Raw genomic sequence first — 14,326 nt, 5'->3', positions numbered from 1 at the left:
TGAGTTGGTGCACTGAATATTAAAATGCAGACCCACTTTCAGCACCCAGTCAGACTGCTGTAGCATGTTGAGTGTTTTGGCGGCTGGACATGTAGTGTCTTCCTCACAGAGTCTGCAACTGACTGGAGAAAGAGCAGGTGGGGATACCGAAGCCATTCCACCCATTTGTAGCAGTGAGAATCTTTTCTTTTTCGCTTAACAATGCAACTAAGTCTCAACTACCAGGAGAGGGAGGGAATGATTGAATGAATGAAGGAAGAAACTGAGTTTTTCTTTGTTTTTGTTTTTTTTTGGGGGGTGGGGGTGAAGGAGTATCACTTGGTCCATAATTCCACACTTGGGTGCTGTGTGATCCTGAAGGTTTTTCCAGGAGAGTACAATGGTCCATTTTGCTTGCACTCAGTGCCCTGGTCCTCCTCGCTGGCCCCGGAAGTGCTTCATTTTGTTCAGAGGACAGCTGTGCAGCTCTGTTTGTCTTCCCCTGCCTTTTGATTGGCCTGGCATGCTCGAGAGGGGCATGAGTACTGATTGTTTCAAACAGAACCTGGCATGCTATCAGCTGGGAGGATTGCTTATTGGGGGAGAGGCAGGACAAAGTCAACAAAGACAGCCAGTAGCCAACAGTGGATCTGGAAACATCCAAAGACAGAGACTTCAAAGGAAACATGCATCTGTATGGCACCTTCAAACCACCAAGAAATATTACAAATAGCGACAGAATACTCATCTCTCTAGTGCCATCGCAATCAATGGCTTTTGTAGTCAAGTATTAACCCCACTGAGCCAGAATGGGCTCCATAGCATCAGCAGCCATCCAAGGATGGATCACATGTAGAGAAGTATGAATATTAATTATTACATAAGGAGAGGCAGTCCATCAGTGATGATGGAGAGCTGCATGACTGCAGTCATGACTAGGGGTCGCCATGTCCTCAGCACACTCTTGAAGCATTTATGTGTAGTGTATATATTCATATTTAAATTGGTACGTCAAATAGGATATGTTGAATGATGGCAATAAAAATGGATGTTTTCAAATGTATTATTTATCAAGGACATTTATCAGTATATTTACCCACAAAAAAGAAAGTGTTCTATAGAAGCAAACACGAGTGAGAAAGAAATATTGCAAATATAGAAATATGTTAAAAATGGTGAGCTGGGCCACTTCAAAAATAGAACCACACTAACAAACAAGACTCGAGCTGACTAAATCTAATTACTTGTTAGCAGCGGCAGTTTCAACTGTATTTACCTATCAAAGGAAGCAGCATATTTAATGCCACCTAACTGACAAGTTGAGCTGAGTTTCACCTTGCATTTGGTATCTAAGTGAAAAAAAGGGGTTATCCTTTTTGAGTCTGGCTGAATAGAGCAGATCCCAGAATTAATTTAGCCATGCCTATTTCTCTTTCACGGCCCTACACTGAGTCCCACTATACAAGGATGAGTGAGTTGTGGCCTTGTGCTAGCCTCCATCTCCCTGAAAGAGGAAAGGGAGAAAAGGCAGCAAATAAACAAAAACGCGTCTTGGAGTTGCTTTTCCTTGCCTCTCCATCCTACTCATTTTGAAGCAGCTGTGCAAAGAATGTCAAAAATTCAGAGTGTCCTCTTTTTATATACCTTTCTGTCAAGTATTTCTTTTTTCCCTCAGGTTCAGATGGAAACCAATGTCTGATGACACATCTGAGGTACTCTAAAACGACCTGGAGAGAAAGGGAGAGCAAGAGAAGTAAGAAAAAAAATAAGAAGAAGAAGAAGAAGATGGGTGTGCATATGAGTGTGTCTGTGAGTTTCCCTCTGTACATGTGCCTTACTGTGCATCTGAGCGTGTGAATGACTGTGTGTGTGTGTGTTTGTTAACACACACCATCTGAAGATGGTGCAGATGTCCATGCTGTGGCTGGTCTCACACACTGTTCAACATGCCTCAAAAAGAAGGGATTTTCCCTCTTTGTTTCAAATTTCACAGGCCGTCCAAATGGGCACAGACGTGCTTCCAAAATAAATAAATAAATGGATGTATCAGTGGCCAACATCTGCAGATTATGATTAGCATTTGGAAACTGCGTCCTTGAATGAGATTTGGATGTCAGTCTTCTTTTATGCGAGCAACTCCTATTTTGGGGAACTAGAGGGTACTGCTTTGTCCTTAAATTGGCTACAATTTGGAGGGAGAAAGAAATCCTCTTCTCTCTCTTCCCCTCTGCCCGTTATGATGTGCCGTCTGAACAAGAAAGAGACACTATTAATTGTGTTGAATATGAATAGCTGTACTTGGTTAACCAGTTTCAAAGGAAATTGGCCCAAAGGAACTTCTTTTCCTCTTCTTCCCCCTACTGTCTGTCTCTGCTTTTTCTTCTCCCTTTATCAAGATTTTTTCTTCCCTCTCTAATTTTACACTGAGCGAGCTGGCTGCTTTAGTGCGGCTGCATTATCTTATGTATTCAGCTTTCAGCTCCTCTCCCTCTCCCGATGAGGCGAGGCTTAATTGGGCTCCGGCTTTAAAGTCTGTAGAGCTCTCCACTTGCTCATAGAAACACATTCAGGGGCTGCTCATTCACTTCGAGTATGTGTTAGATGTACAAATATTATTTACTTTTATACTCCAAATCAAAAGGCACACACTTCCTGCCTCTCTACACACAGTCCGTGCAGGAGAATTCACAGTACAATTCACTTCAAGGTATTTTTTTTCCCCTCCTTCGTCAACTGCATTACAAGAATATGCTGCTGCTTTATAACAAAAGTATTATTTAAAAGGACTGTTTCATTACAGTGCAGTGGTATTGTTGATAAGAAAATATTAACAACCCTTTTAAAGGACAGTAATTATTACACTGCCTTAAAGTGGCGCAAAAGCTACCACTATTTAATTCTAATAAGAAAAGAAACTATTTTTACCTCAATCAACCGACAACTATTTTGTGCAACTGACACAATGTGAAAATTTGCATTTTACTTGTTGTAAGCCATAATTCAATATATGTCTAATTTTTCATTTAAATTTCCAAAAACAGTTTTAGTAGAATTCATGAACGAAAGCTTAAAACAAACAAAATATATATGAGAGAAATCCAACAGAAAATTCTCGAATTATTTTCTTCTCTCTCTTTGGAAAAATTAAACACACACACACACACACACACACACACATACAGGCACACACAAAATAAAAATAGACACAGATGGCAGAAGTGGAAAATTAAGGTTTCACCTCTTGGAGATCAGGCGAAGGAAACAGCTTTACACAGACACACACACACACACACACACACACCCCTCCATTCCTCACAACTAAACAACCTGAGCAATTAGTTGCACCATTAGAGCCTGGAGAAGGGAACAGAAGCTGTCAACAGAAAGGAGGAAAAAGAGAGGAAGTCCGACACAGAGAAACTTGGTGACTCTTGTCAGCGTGTCAGTATGCTGTTTACATGGAGTGTCCCGGCACTGCTCGCTGGCCGTGCCCAGGCCATTTCAGGCGGGAACTGATGAACTGCAGATGAACAATTTCGCACTTCCTTTAGACCTGAGCTTACATACAAACTCCTCCTCATTAGTTTTTGTCACTTGCTCGGGTGCCAGGCACAGGAATAAATGAGACCACTATCAGCTGCTGCCTTGATAAGCTGCCTTATCTCATTAGGTTCCACATCAAAGTTAATCAGAGATGGGAATAGTAATTGGCCGACTAGACAATGCCACAGATCATGGGGCTTTTGTAGTGCATGTCATCTCCAAAACATCGGCAGGCTGGGGCTGGAAGATAGGGTGCATCTGTTGGAGAGAGAAGGGAAGAGGAGTGTGTGTGGGGGGAGAAGGAGGAGGGGGTAGGGTGAGAGCTGGGAGTGAGTGTGCATGATGAAGAGCAGGGGGTGCGAGAGACCGAGAGAGAGAGAGAAAGAGAGAGAGAGAGCGAGTAAGAGAGAAAGAGAGAGAGCGAGAGAGAGAGCGGGGATGAGAGGGGAAAGGAGTAATGGCAGAGGCATAACAAGCAAGCTGCTCAGAATTAATGAGCTTACTCAATAAGAAAAGAATAACCAATCAGTGTGTGTTGGGCAAATATAATTTGGGAATAATTGCTTGATTGCTTTTCTATAGTAGGCTGATTTGACCACACACAAGAACTGAGAATTAAGATGTCAAGACAAGAATTAATTTGGCAAGCGAGGGCACACAAATGTTCCTCTCGCTCCCCACTCAGGCGGCTTGGGAGGCAGCAGAGCCGTGAGTTGGAGCGCACTAATGATGAAAACACAGTGGTAGATTGCGTATTCATTTCTCTGTCTCTATTTTACATAAAGAGAGCCACTGCTAATGTCACAGATGTTGGGATATCATACAAAAAAAAAAAAACTGTGCGTATGCTAACACATTTAATTGGCATTTTTGCATATTCCACTCCATTGTTGATAGCTAGTTGCAGCTGATTGTTCATTTTGTGTGCTCATTGATTTCAGTGTGTGTGTGTGTGTGTGTGTTTGGAGGGGTAACTGTCTGGGGATAGTAATTGGTGCGTTTTGACGCTTCCCACCCCCAAACAGTGCTTATTTCTGAAGTCTTCTCTCCTCTCTCAATTGCCAATTCGTGAATGCTTAGAGTGTGTCTTTCATTACTCGCTACCTGCTTTGAGAAATCAGTCTCGACCTCACTCACACACACTTGTATGAGTGGCAATGAGGAAATGTTTTTGTCCTCTAACAAAGTGCCGGTGGTCAGAGTAACACATTAGAGAATAACCGACAGGAATACAGTGAGGAGAAGAGCAAAACAACACCCACCCTAGGATCCTAATGGCCAGCTGGACCCTGCTAATGGTACACACACTAACACTCACATGGATGTGCATGCGCATATGTGCACACACACGCACACACACACACACATAACCCTGATGTTCCACTTCCATTACAGGGCACTGTATAGGGTCTTCCAATGTACACATGGCTGGAGCTTATTAATAGTAATCATGGGGTATGATGCAGGATAGAATCCAACATTAGTACCACATTTGGAATGGATTCAGCCAACCCCCATTCAATTTAGATTTGAATAAGAAATATATCCCAACCTGACCACATGCATATGAATCGCCACATATATTTGCTCCCACATGTGTCTGGTACTTAGTTCCAATTAGGTTGAAAACACTGCTGCTGTGACACAGGCTGCTCACACCGTCTCAGTTATCACTTCTCTGCAGGTTCCACAGCTAAGGCTATTCATTTTCAAATGTGTGTGTGTGTCAGCGTGTCAGGGTTTGTATGTCCGTGTGTGCATTGACATTATTTGAGCAGTGAGGTAAGTAAAGGGAATAAATAAGCAGGCAGAGGTCCTGTCATGATGATGTTATTGCCACCCTGGGTTTGCCTGAGGCATTATGAGGACAGGCACGCTGCCATATCCCTCACTGTCACATGCACACACACACACACACACAAGCATGTGCACACACACGTGCCGGCGTGCTGGGGATCCAGGGCACATGCTCTAGGTAAATTTGCTTTGATCCGCATTGCACCTAATTGAGTCATAGGCAATGTCTCTATTCCCACATCAAGGAATTTGAAAATGTTAGATTATTTCGCTTGGGGATTAAACCTAATTTTCGTGTGTTACGCATTAACCTATTAGGCTGCTTCATCTGCATTGCTAATGCCCTGGTGCAGACAGCTGTCAGTGCCCTGGAAAAAAAAAAAAAAACGTGATCATGCAATCCTTGAATGAGCGATCCCTGCACCGATTAGTGGCAGTGAACTTCGCTGAGCCCAAGTGATAAGGCTGCAAAATTCCCAAGTTGCCAATAGCTCCGAAAATTATCAGACTGTAGGCAAAGGAGAAATTGTGCCTTCCGGCTCAGGGGCTTCAATCCAGGGTTTGCCCAGATTGACATTATTTAAAGCTATGGAAATGGGCTCTGGCTATCTGGAGGATTGCTAGAATAAGAAATTTTCCAGCAACATTTATGAATACGCTGACAGGAGGGGATAGGGGCAAAATACACACACACACACACACACATATATATATATATATATATATATATATATATATATATACTACATAAATATATATGGTGTGCATGTTCTCGAAAAAGCAATTTTAGGGTAATTTCATGATTTTATGATCTAATCTGGGTAAATAAATAAACAGATATGTGTGGAGGGAAAACTCATATAGCTGTAATATTCTTAAAGGACCTCAGCAATCTTCGCTGAGAAGCTACTTTTACAGGAATCACTGTGTACTCTGTGTGTGGACCAAGTGCATTGTTTTCTAACCTGATGCAGCGGAAATGGAAACAAAATCCCTTCAATCGCTTCCTGTTGTTTAGCCAGAACATATTGGCAATGGAACATCTGTGAAATGGCTTGAACGTGGGGTACATGGAGATTGTATTATATTTGCTGGTCCAGTAAAATGGATCCATGTTCTTACTAGACTCAGCTTGGGCGCATATTTTGTAATATCACTGCAGTGATGCCTCCATAGTGGACAAACATACAAACACACACACACACAGACACACACACACACACGCACTGGTGGCTCATCAGCTCTCTTTAGCATGCACAAGCACTAGTGAATTGTGAATGTGGCCATTTTGCATAGCTTAACACAAGTGTGCACACTGATCGACAAACGCATTTCTGTGCAGTGGAAGATGGTGTGTATGTTTCTGTGTGCATGAACACAACACGTATTCATCTGTCTTCAAGTGTGTATGCGTCTGTGAGTGGAAGAGTGTGTTATTGTCACATATGAAAATGTGTGCTGAGCGCGGGGGGGGGGGGGGGGTACACTGCCCCTGAGTGCCTATTCAAATGAACACAAACATCCATCGTTGGCCGGCCCCTTGTGTTTGCAGCCTTGGAGGGTGACACTGTGGTAGTCACGCACATGCTCCACCCAGGATGCATTTGTGGTGTTTTAATGAGAAGCAGAATATTAATCCTGTCCAGCTGTTTATAGTGTGTGTTTTTTTTTTAATTATCTGTTTTCACTTTTGTTTAAGCGCTATGCAAATAAAGCACATGCATGTGTGTGTATGTGTGAGTCTCGGGGCTGTGTGAATGTGGTGCTGGACACTTCACCATGCCTAATGGATACAACTTCATTGGATATGGTCATTATGGTGGATGTTCAAGAGCGACATGACCTCACATTATCACAATAGATTCCCTACTATTCTCATCCACTGTCTAATTATGCATGGGTGATGGGCACGGTGTGCTATACCCGCAATATGCACCTTGCCAAGTCTGGATTGATTTTTATCATAGCTGGCAGACTGTTTTGGTCTGCTTTGTGAAAATCTGTGACTTTCGATGAAACATCAGGCTAAATACTACAGTTCATGGTAACCAGTCAACTTTCTTGAGTAATAAATAAAAACTGAAATGTAAGACTAAACCTCAAAATACAGATCTTAGCCAGTACAAAGGTAGTGCAGCACTAATTTTAGGCATTGCTGATTGGTAACTCATCGGCTGTAGCCCCAAGGTTGGGGAGTCGCGGAGCACAAAGGCTAATCAATGTCAGGGTGGAAGCGGAGAATCCCCTGGCCCACCCTATTTTACTTAACTGCTCCGTTTGTGCTCCTACTGATCCTGTGGTCTTTGTGTACATTGTAATGAGTGCTGACATAATCCTACGGATTTTCCTGGAGGCCAAACCTTTGCAACCCCCATCAGGCCTGGGGTTTCTCCTCCGATCAGGAGGGCTGCCAGAGGGGGACCACAATGCCCCCCCCTCATCCCCATGAGACACTTACATTTAGGGATGGTTTGAAGCTCTCTGTGATTGAGCTAGTAACCCATTTTAATCCTATTAACACTAGCCAACAAAAGCTAAATCTGCTGCAGGACAGGCAGGGCTGGGGCATGGAGGCTGGGCTGAGGAGAAAGTGGGGGATGTAACCAGAGAGACATGTGGAAGTATAAAAATTGGTGTAGCAAAAGAAATAAAAAGATGCTGAATTGAAAAGCCTACCCTTAAGGGTACTTCTTTTTCAGGAAAAGAGCTGGGGAAGCAGGAAACAAAGAACAAGAAGAAGAACACAAAGGCGAGAAACAGAAAAATGGTGAACAAAAAGGTCCTTTGTGCCAAGTCAGCCTCAAAGACGGGGGGCCACTAATAGCCACTGTCAAATATACACAAGGTTAACTCATTCAGCAAACATCTATCATGGAGCTTGAAGGACATGTTATTGGCAGAACAGGATAATAAATGTACAGCAAAGTGCAGCACCGGAAGTGTGTCCAGTGCCTTGTGGGTGTTGGTACCTCGCAGGTTGAGGAACAAAACCCGGGGAGACTCTCAATGCACTTTTGTTTTGGGTGCATCATGGGGCAGAGGGGCCAAGTATGCTGGTGGTCCTTGCCCTAGCCCCATCATAGAGGGAAGGGTTTTACACATCTAGTGTGGCAGCTTAAAACCCCCCATTGTAAGAAACAAGAGGGGAGTGACAGGGCCCATACAGAAAGAAAGTGTTCTTTAGCCAAACAGGGCAGGATATGACTCTTTAAGGGGCAAGGGGGTGAATGAACAATAACCTGCATGAAGAATGAAACTGTGTGTAGGAACACCGATACTGCAATTCCTCACTAGGGTGTCTTCAGTCATCTCTCAGCGCTATGCTTGGTGCTTGGACATATTCCCCTGCTCTTGCCCTCCTTCTCTGTTCCTCTCCCCAGCTCCTTCTCCTACCACCACATCTCTCATCACCATATCAATTTGCCATAATAGTGGCCTGATCCGGCAGCAAAAGCTACATATACGATTATAATTGTCGGTGTGGGGTCTAAGTGATGAGGTATGATATGTCATTACAGTTGTGCAGGGTAGTCTTTGACATGGGTCATTAGAGACATGAGCCTTAACCAGAGAGGCGGCAGGCCATGAACCAAACTCCAAGGGGAATAGCAGGCACCCCTGTTCATGGCTCCAACATCATTATTTAGACACGAAAAGGTATAAAACCTTGCTTCTTTGCCCATTTCCCTGTGGAGTATCTCCAGTGCAGTCTGGGAAGTGTGCATAATCAGTGAAGTGAGACATGGGATTGGCTGACTGGTTGAGACAGACAGTCAGCTCCTGTGAACCTCCTGTGAGGTCTGCCCTTCTCTCTTCCCAGGGCGAAGTTCTTTAAGTATCCTGAGATCCTCCTCTGAGACAGGCCACGCTTGCGGTAGCCTTGCATACATTTATGTATGGGTCTGACCTTTCCTATAATGAGTTCACGTCATAACCATTGACCTAAAACAAATTCAGAAATGTTCTCTAAGTCTGAGGTGCAGTGGAAGAAAGGTAGCAGAAGGGAAAGAGGCGACGACACAACAATTCCGTGAGTGGGACTAACATTGTTCTTGTGTAAAGTCCCATTTTACGAGCGTCTTAGCTGGAGGCTAATTAGAAAACAGCTCGATGGATATGGATGTGTGATAACGATGCCGTTTACTTGGAATATTTATTGTGCAGAGAGTGAGCAAAATACAAGCATGATAATTTGAAATATTTCTCTTTTGTATGTGTGACACATTATTCCTGTATCAGTCCGGTGCTGCTGCACTTTCTGCTCAGTTTAGTGGCTCTTGGTGTTAGCTGTTGTTATTTGCTACCCAAGTGTCTCATGTTGTGAAAACTAAAAAGCTAATATGAATCGTGCATTTTCATTTTTTTAATGTCTTGCTAAAAAGCTGAGAACGACTGTGGTTTAGATTTTAAAATGAATTTGATTGAATTCGTCACCATTTTTTAAATAAGAATTTTGTTTACATATAGAAAATATAAAAGTACAAGTACTTGAGTATTGAGACTTCATAACATTTTTATCCCAATCAATCAAATACTGAAAATAGTTAAAACAAACATCGTTCCTCCGACTGTCATAAATACTTTAGATTATCACTACAAATTTAAGATTTTTTAATCCAGATACCACATATTGCAGTACAGAAAATAATACTGCATTTCGGTGGACACAAAAGCTCTATGATATCAAATTCTAGTATCTCAAAATGATTCCAATTAGTCAGAAAATTTTGTCTGAAATAATTTGAGCACGTGCGAGCGCGAGAGAGAGAGAGAGAGAGACAGAGAGAGAGAGAGAGAGAGAGAGAGAGAGAGAGAGAGAGAGAGAGAATAAATAGCTGAGTGAATGAGGGCCTCTGAGAGAATACCTTGACAACCCAGTGTGTGCCCTGTTCACAATAGAAGAGACCACCCTACCAGTTAAGATTGCAAATTCAACCAGGGGAAGTGAGCTTGGAGGAATTGCTTGGCTAGATTGGATATGACCTCCTGGCTACAGGTATATGATAAGCACTTATCTGTTTGCACTAACAGAGAACATGCATTCGGAGGCTTCTTTCCCCCCTGCTGGAGTATTTCTTCCGTGCACTGTATACACCCTCCGATGCTGCACACACATATACGCGCAGGCAAAGACACACACAAATGCAGCCGTAAATGTTTACATCCCGGGAAATAATATCTCCATACAATGGAAAGAAAGGCAGCAAAATAAGTAGCTGCCCACCCTGCTCCTCACCCCAGCTCATCCTTCTCATAATTAGCTCTCTTGTGCCGTTGTGCAGCACACACAGTCGCCACGAAACAAGTGCTTCATGGGAGGAGGTATTTATCAGCATTTCCATTTACTGTGTACAAAAAGGACATAAGCAGCACATTCTCGTCAGTTCATGGACAAACTCTTTTAATTCAGCGAGGAAGCGAGCAGGTTTTCAGCACACGTGGCGAGACAAGCGTATCACAAATAGTGCCAGGCAGGCAGATAGGGGCTCATAACAAGAGATCATCAGTAATTTTCAAAAGTACTGAGTTCCGCCATGTACGGCGTTCAGCGGGTCAGAAAGTGTACTTGACAGGAAATATGCATACTGAGTGGATCCTACTCCCCTGCTTTTCATTTGCATTGTGTATTGATTTTTTTGGTCCCATTTAATACAATATTATGTGTGGGTCTACGGCAGCTTTTAGGTGTCTCTGGAGTGGACCAGTTCCATTGGAGGCTTAATGATAATTGCAGCTGGTAGAGGCAAGCTCAGGCAGATTTCATTGCAGGGCCATCAGGACCCTCTCGCCCACCTCTACTTCCATTCCCATACCCCCTCCTTATGTTACACACACACAAACACGCAGGCACACACACAATCACAAGAGCAACGGCAGGGAAAGAAGGAACGTATCAAGAGAGGAAAAACAATGTTGATGATTTTTAAAGCAATCAGCCGTCCGTTTTGACTATTTGTCACTGATAAAGACTACAATAACATTTTATAGCTTGAGGAAGACATTCAAAACCCTTTAGGTTGCTTTTGTTCTTCTTCAAATAACCTTTACTAAGGTGTATATTGGGTCTATCCTATGCGTGCAAAGATATTAACAGGAACTGTCAGCTGCTGCAATGCAAATCACCTTTCTCCTCCTCCCAGGAGACCCTGATTAATGCCATTATTGTAATACAATTGGTCACAATGTGGCTTCCTTTGAGAAAAATAAAGTCAAATATGTAACTCCCTAATAACATGATACTTATCACCGGGATGGCTTATAAAACTGTTAAACCATGACACCAAAACACACAAATCACATTAAGGTCCCTGTCACGCTCTCTCTCTCTCACACACACACCCACACTGAGGTTAGAGATTATTAAGCTGTCACAGACAGTGGGAGTGATAAGCGGCTATTTGGTCTACAAATTAGGCATAATTAAAGAGACATGTTGCCAAACAGAGCCGCAGATATCTTCATCTGGCCCAAATATGACAGCGCCCAAATCCTATGCCTGGATTTACAGAGACAAATCGAACTGGGGATGAACTCAGGTGTTAAGGAGCAGATAGTAATGCCTGTATGCTTTAGTCACTCTGTGTCTTGCTGGCTTAAAGGAAGCCGACCACAGTTGTATATCTAGGGAGGTGGCTGGCGGTGTTCATGACGGCTGTCTTTTTTTTTTAAGGGCTTAATGCTCATCCCTTGTTTATATCTACAGCCACCAACAGACATGCACAAACATTAATGAGATTAAGAGGAAGCGCTGTGCAATATTTATTAGGCTAGACAAACACTTCTGGGCTTTAGTGTGCTGGGAACAGGGCTCTCTCCAGGCGCCGGCGTTGGCACAGGCTGCCCATGCAGGAGAGGCAGATGTCTTGAATTGCCAAGAGGATGTGCCTGCCTGCCACCCTCAAGATTGCTGATCCACTTCTCCACACAACTTTAAAATACACTTGATGTGTGTGTGTGTGTGTGTATGTGTGTGCGCTTGCATCTCTATGTGTGCCCAATAAATTCCCACCCTCCTTCCCGATGCTATTCATTTCCACAAGTTACCGCCTCCCTAATTTTTATTTTCTCTGTGACCGCTCTTATAACTTAAAAATGCAAATGTGTGGATTGTTGTGATCATTGATGAGGACCTCTTTGTATTGTGTGTTAACCTCCATTAGGCAGGATTACAGGGACACGGGCACACTGGCATTTGGTCAGTGTCACAGTGACAGCACTTGCTGCTGGAATGCCCGGCTGTCACAGTCAGTTTTATCACTGGGCTTTCTCTCCTCCGAGTGTGAACTAATAAGCCTAGAAATTACAATTGCCTCCCTGCTAAATCCCTGATAGGCGGAAGTAATGATATCAGTGCCCTGCTAATCTTCTTGGCTTGCCGCTTGGCATCAGCCTATTGAGGCACCAGTCATACTTACGTCTGATGAGATGAATTTAATCTCTCTGTCCGTAATGACAATAGGGGCCATTTTAATGTTATGGATGATATTTGTTAAGGTTCTGTCTTAGTCTATTTTTTTACTCCATCTCTGGCACGCACCCAATTTGAGACATCCTGTCAAGGTATCAGAACATTTGGACATTAGCTAAAGCAGACACAGATAGTAAGTCTTTGTTAATTTCCTCATTTCATAAGGAAACCAAACAAGTTTCAACAGCAACACTGTTTTTGAATCTAAATGGATACTGCACCGAATGTTCCTCAGAGTAATAGGATGTTGAAAGTACTGACAGAGCTAAGCAGATGCAACCAGACTTCTGCCACCAAAATATTTTAATTTCTCTGCTGCTAGCTATTACCCAGTGCTAATGGGTCATTCAGTGCTCCACAATGTCCTTCAACTCATTATAATCCCAAACACATTTGACAATGTTCAGCATTCTCACAATATTAATGCATTTCATTATGGAGGGTGTATATCATCATAAAGGCATGTGTACTTCCCCGAGCTGTCATTATTTTCCTCTGGTGGACAAGAAATAAGGGAGACAAATTTATATCAAACACAGTTCTTTCATGACAGTTATCCAAGGACACCTTTTCCAAGAATAAAAATTTTTGACACTACCTAAAACCACAAAGCCGTTGTCATAATGCACCAGGGTCACATGAGAGTCATAGCAGTGACCTGCTTGGTGCAACAGGAATGTAACAGTGAGAATTTAGCTAAATGCTTTTGAGAGTGGAGATAATTCTTAGTCCATTTACAGATGAGCGCTAAAATATAATCTAAGCTGCTTAACGATTCCCCCATACTCCTTCTTCTTCAGCACACAACACACACCCGCCAAAAACAAAAATGTCACCATTACCATTTGGTTTCTTTTCTGTCACTTATTCACAGGAATGAACATGTGACTTGGCCATGACAGAATAAGGGAAAAGAAGTGATTTCAAATTGGTGGTATGTAAACAGTGTCTTCAGACTTCAAGTTGTGCACAATATCATAGAATTAGGAAACATTTCCTTTGGTTATGTTAATATGTTACTAGAAACAATATTAAAATTATGCCATAATTCTGTCAAACAAATACATTAAACATAATTTTAATAAACTAATTCTTCCAATGTGAGTTACCAGGATACAACGCAGACACTCAGAATTAGCAATGTAACAAACTGCATCACAAAATATCAGATATAAATTCAGTGGTGGACTGTTGTGTCAAAGTAATTACAAAGTAAAAATTATTATTTTTGGTATTTAATAAATAATTAAATGTTCCTGGTAGGTCAAGAATATATTTAAGTAATACCTTCACAGCTGCACATCGCCACAGAGCATCTCTGTCCTCACGTCCTGAATGTTTTACTGTGTTCAACTAACAGTGTCCTCCACCACACACACACACACACACACACACACACACACACACACAGGCTGCTGCTGGAGGATCGATTGTCGTCATAGAAACTCTGTTATTAGATAAATGACTGCTTCCCCGAGCTGTCAGATTAACTTTGACAGAACAATCAACACTATGTTATTTATGCCTGGCTGACAAAGA

The sequence above is a fragment of the Scatophagus argus genome, chromosome 15 (assembly GCF_020382885.2).
Source record: "Scatophagus argus isolate fScaArg1 chromosome 15, fScaArg1.pri, whole genome shotgun sequence".
Classification (NCBI taxonomy): Eukaryota; Metazoa; Chordata; class Actinopteri; family Scatophagidae; genus Scatophagus; species Scatophagus argus.
This window is presented reverse-complemented; position numbering follows the sequence as displayed.